General features: G+C 37.6%; 1 pseudogene; it reads right to left on the bottom strand.

Moving 5' to 3' along the window:
* Positions 1 to 591: 591 nt before the first annotated feature.
* On the bottom strand, positions 592 to 3,413 carry LOC119050939 (nucleolar complex protein 3 homolog; annotated as a pseudogene).
* Between the last annotated feature and the right edge of the window lie 4,323 nt (positions 3,414 to 7,736).

Genomic DNA, 7,736 nt, shown 5'->3' with positions numbered 1-7,736 from the left:
CTATTCCGTATAAATGTTTGAAATATTTGTTCTAGATCCATGAAATATGCCATTGGTATGGCATTCTACATGTACAGGAAAAGAAGACCTTCACTGGCTACCCTCTATCCTTAAAACAGAATAGTATGACCTGGGGCTGGGTTTTTTCCACCCTGGAGTTATTCTTCCCTTATCACCCTCCAGAGCATGTCAGAAAATGTGAAGAACTTCTGAGAGACTAGAATGACAAACTTTCTTTGAAAGTAGCCATAATGAACACTCATTCTTTTTTTCCAAAGGCTAAATTAGTTAACTTGTACCATTTTTTTAGGACTATAAGATGCACCAGACGATGAGACACACCTAAGGTTTTAAAGGAAAATCAGAAAAAAATTGAAGCAAAAAATGTGGTAAAATATTTCATAACCTGTGACCCCGCTCTACCACCAGCCCCCCAAAGCAAGCAAGGTAAGCTACATTTGGATGCACCCCCAATTTCATCCCAAATTTGGGGGGTGCATCTTATAACCCCCAAAATAAGGTATATTAAATCTTTAAAAGGTAACATCATTAAAAAAGAAGTTTCCAAATATAAGGGGAAGAAAAGGCTTTTGATTATCCTTTCTGAATGAAAGGACATTTTCATAATTAGGACACAATCCTGTGCCATGCAAAGGGTAATTCCTCCTCTGTTAATTTTCTCAGGAGGTTTTGCTTGTAAAAAAAGAGAAGGTCATAAGTGAAATATTATCTTTATGTGCATCTGCACAAATACTCTAATGTACAGGAAAGTCCACTGGCTCTTCCTTCTTCTACTACTGCAGTGATGGTTTAAAGTGTTTGGTGAAATCGAAAGGCAAATGACTAACAACTTCATTGCAGTCTTTTGTTTACTTGATTTAAATCTTTATTTCAAAAATGAATCCCCACCCTGGCTGGTATAGCTCAGTGGATTGAGCATGGATGACGAACCAAAGGGCTGCCAGTTCAATTCCCAGTCAGGGCACATGCCTGGGTTGCACACACTGATATTTCTCTCCTTCTCTTTCTCATTCTCTTCCCCTCTCTCTAAAAATAAATAAATAAAATCTTTTTTAAAAAAAGGAACCCCCTTGCAAAACTTTATCTTTTGGTGGGATGGGGGTGGGGCTTGAAGTTTCAACAGGAGGATTAAATGTCATTGCTGCAATGCTATAAGCCTCAAAAAGTTCTACAGTAGACTTCAGCTCAACTCTGGTTGGAGTGCTTCAGAGCCTTCCAAAAGGGCTCCAGCGATGAGGTGAGCTGCAAATCTCTGCTCTATGGGATACAAATGTCACAGTACTGCATGCAGTTCCCAAAACAGCAGTGTTCTGAGTATTTACAGTTCTGAGTACTAAGTAATAGGACAAACCTATTACTTAGGGTCATCCAGCTCAGGAAGGAAAACCCCACTTCCCTGAGATTCTTTGTCAAGCAACAGATCTGTCTTGGGGAAAGTATGCACTAACATTCTATTAGTTGCTAAAATGCCAATGCTTGAATTTGGAAGAACATGAAGAAAAAGGGTACAGAGGCACTTGATGAAGGCAAGGGCTCACTGCTGAGAAAAGTGCTTTCTGCACTTAGCATGACATCAAGGCACTGGAGCACAATCTCAATCCCCTACACGGGTAGCAACTGCATGTAACTTGAACAGTGTTTTGTAACATGTTTATAGAATTTCACTGGATCAATATTCAGAACATCACTCTGCTCAGAAAGAATATGAAAAGCAATCTGCACACAATGAAGACTTTCTTGATAGCTTAGGTTACCAGAGTCAATGAGGTTATGTAGAACTACTAATAAATCATCAAAAAATTCCACATTTATAAGGTGTGCAAACTTGACAAGACCTTCCAGAACTGCTGGCAGAAGAAGTGACCTCTGAGTCTTTTTTAATATTCTGAAGTAGACTACAAAAACGATACTTGAAGCTTCCATGTGCAATTTTTTTCTCAGTACTTTCTGCAGCTTCTGCCTCCTGAAGCTCACACTCTAGTTTCTCTTCTGCTTTTTTCCACATTCTCTACATTCTTGACACTTTCTCTTTTCCTTGAAAAAGGAACTTTTGCATGTTTTTAGTGAACTTTTTCAGTTTATTAATGTCCTCTGTATCTTTTTTCATTTCTATTTCCTTGATTCTTAGGCACACAAATGTTTTTAACATCTCTGGCCTAATGTCATAATTTCTGCCCTTCAAAAAACCAGAAATCAATTATTTCAAGGGATGCTCGGTCTAATTTATCTTGTTTAAAAAGTTTCTTTACTGCCTCACAGCACATGTCAGATATACCAGTTTTGACATGCCATTCATGAGAAGGACAATCAGCACAACGATGTTGTTGTGAAAGCTGAAGTGAGGTAGTGCCACCAACGGCTCACACAGGCTCTTCACAGCCACTTTGGCCAATACTTTGTGTGCTTTTAAGGAAACTATATGACTTTTATTCAGCTTCTCTTGCTTCCAGTCTTTAACCATTTGCTCCAAAATTTCCAAATAAAGTTTATATTACCTAAAAAGGCCTTCTTCTAATTCTCTTAACTTTTGGGTTTCTTTGCAGAATTTGGTAGATTTTTCTGCTTCTGTTAGGGGTCAGATTTTATATGAAGGTGTAGTATCTTTAAATAATTCCATCAGAAAAACTATCACCAGCTTTCAAACAGTAACAGCCACAATAGGATCCTGTTCCATCAGCACTGAATGTAATTCTTTCCATTTTTAACATTATTTTCTGGATCTAATAAAATAGTACAAGCTAAGGCAGCAATATGAAGTTTCTCCTCCCATATTTTCTTTTTTCTCTCAATTAAATGTTCTTCTATGGTGCACTCTCTAACAGGATCTTCAATAATCTCTTCCTCAGGTTCCATCTCCTTTTGGATCCTCTTCTTCTTGGTTAGTGTCAGTAACTGGCTTGTCCCTGCTCTGTGGGATTACAGCACTTCTATCTTTGATAGAAAGCAGGTCAATCAATTCCTTGTCATACATTTTGCAGAGACCTTTGTATTTTTTCATATTTATCTATAATATGCTCATGCTTTCATTTTTTTGACATGAACAGGCTCACTAGAAGAAAGATCTCTCTTTAGAAAAGATGTTTTTTGTCCTAAATCCTTCATTAACTGTAAGTCATCTTCATCCATCATAACTAAAGGAAGGGCTTCCTCTTCTTCCTCCTCTTCCCTCTCAATCCTTTTATCTGACCAGGGAATCCTTTTCCTTTGGGTCCTCCAGGAGAATGGGTTTCTTATTACAGCTTGCCTTGGTTTCCTCTGATCTTTTTGGTACTTCTTGAGATTTTCTTGTTGTTTAAATTGTTTATTTTTAGCTTGTTTCCAAGTTTGACTTTACTAGTTTTAAGCAACTTCCTAAAGCTTGGGACCTGTATTTTATTTCTTCTCACCTTCATCCTTAAATCTGAAGGAAACTCTGGCCCAAGAAGTTCACCAGGGGTAGGAATAGTCCATAAATCCCAGTGGGGAGACACAGGTGTTGCAGTCGCAACACTGCCGAGACCCTGATTTCAATTCTTTTTAGTATGTAGCCAGAAGTGGGATTGCTGCATTACACGGTAATTCTATATTTAGCTTTATGAGGAACCACCATACTATTTCCCGTAATGGCTATGCCATTTAAATTCCCACTCAGTGCACAGGGGTTCCAATTTCTTTGCATCCTCACCAACACTTTTATTATTTTTTTCAAGGTGAATAGTAATTGTCTCAAAGGGTGTGAGGAATTATTGATCTTTTTATTGTCTCTATAGGTTTGCCTTTTCCAAAATGTCATTAGTTGGAATCACATAGTACATAGACTTTACAGACAGTCTTCTTTTACCTAGAAAAGTGCATTTAGGACTCCTCCGTGTCTTTTTGTGGTTGAAAAGCTCATTTCTTTTTATTGCTGAATAATATTCCACAGCACAGATGTATAACAGTTTGTTTATCCATTCATCTATTGCAGAGCATCTTGGTTGTTTCCAATTTGGGGCAGTTATAAATAAAGCTGCTATAAACAGTCATGTGCAAGTTTTGTATGAACATAAGTTTTCAGCTCGTACCAAGGAGCACAAATGGTGGACCATTTGATAAGAATATGCTCTGCTCTGTAGAAAACTGCCAGGCTATCTTCCACAGTGGCTGTACCACGGTGCATTCCTACCAGCAACATGTGAGAATTCCAGTTGCTCCATATCCTTGACAGCCTTCAGGGTTGTCAGTGTTTGGGATTTTAGCCATTTTGATAGGTATATGATGGTACTTTTGCTGTTTTAATTTGCAAATTATATAATACATTGCTCAAACATCTTTTCATATGCTTATTTACACCATCTGAATATATTCCATGGTGAGGCATCTCTCAAGATATTTTACCAACTTTTTCATAGGATAGTTTGCTTTTGTATTGAGTTTTAAAAGTTCCTTGTATACTTTGAATATTAATCCTTTATCAGATACGTGTTTTGCAAAAATTCCCCCCTAGTCTGTGGCTTGTATTGACATTCTTTTAAGATTTTTTTTTTGCTTTTGAGAATACTTTTTGCAGAAGTTTTTAAGTTTCGTAAAGTCCGACCTATCCATTTCTTTTCATGGATCATGTTTTTGGTGTTGTATCTGAAAAAGTGTCTCCAAACCCTCATCCTGCTATAATTTCCAGAACTATCAATATATTACTGAGAGACTATGGTTAAGACAGTGAGACAGTGAGAGACCCAGGTCACCTAAATTTTATCCTATGGTATCTTCTGGGAGTTTTATAGTTTTGCAATTTACTTTAGGTATATGACTCATTTTGAGTTATTTTTCAAAAGCTATAAAGTTTGTGTCTACATTCATTTTTTGGCATGTAGATGTCCGCCTGCCCCAGGACCATTTGTTAAAAACACTCGTGTGTTGTTGTTGTTTTCATTATGTCCCTTCAACTTTTTCTGCTTCAAATAGTGGATGAATAAACACGATGCTCTAAGGTGTTTCAGCCCAGTCTGGATCATTAATCTCTATAACACTGTGGTACTTTATATACAAAGAGTCTGCTTTCTAGTATTAAGGACATATTAGCAGGTTACAAATATGAGTAAACAACGTCACCCATTGCAGCTAATCTTTATTCCAAAAATTAATATTTTTATACTAAGATAGCTGAGTTTTCTATTAATGTCTAAGTCTTCTTGCCAAAAAAACATAAAAAATATTGCTTAGGTGAATTCAAAACTTCTATGCTGTTTCAGTAAGGGCCAGAATATACAAACAAGAAGTTTTTCTCATTACAAATTTCATCAACCAACATAATCATTAGTTCCAGACACAGTTGATGATTTGGCTTAAGCACTTTTACCCTTCTATTCATAAAGAAGTATAGGGCTAACTTAGGGAAATTAAAATCCATATTTTATTCTTACAATATCATAGAAAATTGGCTTATAAAAATTTCAACATACCTATCTATGCCAATGGTTATCCACAGACCAGCAAAATCAGTATGTCCTGAGAACCCATTAGAAATGCAAATTATTAGGCATCACCTTAATTTGGGGAATGGAGCCCAGAAATCTGTTTTAACAAGCTCTCCTAGTCATTCTGATGCACTTTAAAGTCTGAGAACGACTGATCTATGTGAACACCTGAACCATTCTTTGAAGTCAGTGAAGCAAGCGTTTTACACCATTTGCCAGATTCCAATCTATTAGGAGACAGGCTCAAAAAAGGCAAGGCTAGTAGCATGGCCAGGACATATGAGGCAGCCTTATAAATCAAAGGTACTTCTTACTACACCAGGTGTGTTTACTAAGCTAAAATTAAAATGGAATCAAGATTTTAATATCATGTAAAAGACTGTATCTTCAGGATTTCATGGGTCCTCTCATAGTCTATGAAAAACATCCCTTCCCTAGAATGAACCTTTATCTGAAATGCTGCCTGAGGGTACTGACATTTTACCTATAATCTGCTCACCCTAACTTTTACAGAAAGTAAGGGAGAAGCCCAGAACTATCAGCATATTAGTGATAGAAATAGTTAAAAATCTAACTCAAGCCCTGACTGGTGTGACTCAGTGGATTGAGTGTGGGCCTGCGAACCAGAGGGTCGAGGTTTGGATCCCAGTTGGGGCACATGCCTGGGTTGCAGGCCAGTTCCCACCAGGGGACGCATGAGAGGCAACCACACACTGATGCTTCTCTCCCTCTCTTTAAAAAAATAAAAAATAAAAAAATCTAACTCAAAATTTTTAGCCCAGATTTTATTTTGACACATCAGAGAAATAATCTAAATTTACCCTGTAAGATTGTTTTTCAATATCACTCTTGCATGTGACAGGAAACTACTGACTCACATTTCTTTTTTTTTAAGATTTTATTTATTTATTTTTAGGCAGAGGAGAAGGGAGGAAGAAAGAGAGAGAAAGAAAAATTGATGTGCAAGAGACACATCAACTGATTGACTCTCACGCATCCCCCAACTGAGGACCTGGCCTACAGCCTAAGGCATGTGCCCCGACTGGAATTTGAACTGGTAACCTTTCAGTTCACAGGCTGGCACACTCAATCCACTGAGCCACACCAACCAGAGCTGCTGATTCATATTTCACATATCCTTTGCTTGGCTGCTTTAAGGATAACTATTTCCCCTCAATGTGCATTTTAAAATAAATTCTGAATTAAAAATTATTTCTGTAAATATGGAAGAAAATGGTACCCTAAATTTATTTTATCCATCCTTGGTATTGTCTCACAACCAAGTTGCTTAAGATAAAAAGGGCTTGCATTGGAGAGTAATAGGGGAAAAATGGGACAACTATAATTGAACAACAATAAATTGTTTTAAAAAATAGAAAAGATCATTAAAAAAGAGAGGGGGCTTGCTGTGGTCCAGAAAGTATTCATGATACAAGACATAGTAAAAAGCACAAGAATTCTAGCAATTACATTATAAAGAATGAACAGAAGTCTATTACTCCTCCATTTGTGCCATTCTCCCCTTCAAGGATGTCCTCACTACTCCTAAGAACATGCGAACAGAGAACTCCCCAAAACACCCCAACTTAGAGAAAGCAAGAATGAAGAAAACACAAGGCCACTCAGAAGAGCTCTCAATCCACCAAGGACATGCGAATAACTGCCACAGTGTAATGAAGAGGCCAGTGCCAGCCTAGAATCACCAGCCATACACTCTTAGCGCACCACGGGAAAAGCTGTCAGTCCTGCTCAGGTGTGACAGAGAAGATGACTTGGGGGCTGCCACCTAAAGGAGAAGTAAAGAGTTACGCACAGGGAGGGCAGAGGAAGGCACTCAGCTGAGAGGTACATGTAGTGAAACACAAAGTCAGGTAATGAAAAACGAACAAGCTAAAGTTTCCAGCCTCCTCTGGGAAGGAGAAGTCACTAGGGTGTGCGGGACAAGTGCAGATGAAGTCAGAACCACAGAAAGGTGGTGTCACTAGAAAAGCCTTGAAAAAAGCAGAATATTTACATTTATCCCCAAACATTTCAGTGGACTTGTTTTTAATATATTATGTTGTATGAGCTTTACAATGAGCCTGGAAAAATTTGGAACTTTCCATTTTACAGATTAGAAAACTGATGTTAATAAGCAGAAGTGCTAATATATAACAGTAAGTATGTTTAAATCAACATAAATGTTAAATACCACCTTTGGAAGGCTTCCAGCCAAAGAAAATATACCTTTATTTTCTGAGCAGTAAGGAGCCAGTAACATCTATAAATAAGGCATTACCT

This window comes from Artibeus jamaicensis, unplaced genomic scaffold (genome assembly GCF_021234435.1).
Source record: "Artibeus jamaicensis isolate MK-2021 breed Jamaican fruit bat unplaced genomic scaffold, CSHL_Jam_final contig_864, whole genome shotgun sequence".
Taxonomy (NCBI): domain Eukaryota; kingdom Metazoa; phylum Chordata; class Mammalia; order Chiroptera; family Phyllostomidae; genus Artibeus; species Artibeus jamaicensis.
Note: the sequence above shows the minus strand (reverse complement) of the source record. Positions and strands in the feature narration are given on the sequence as shown.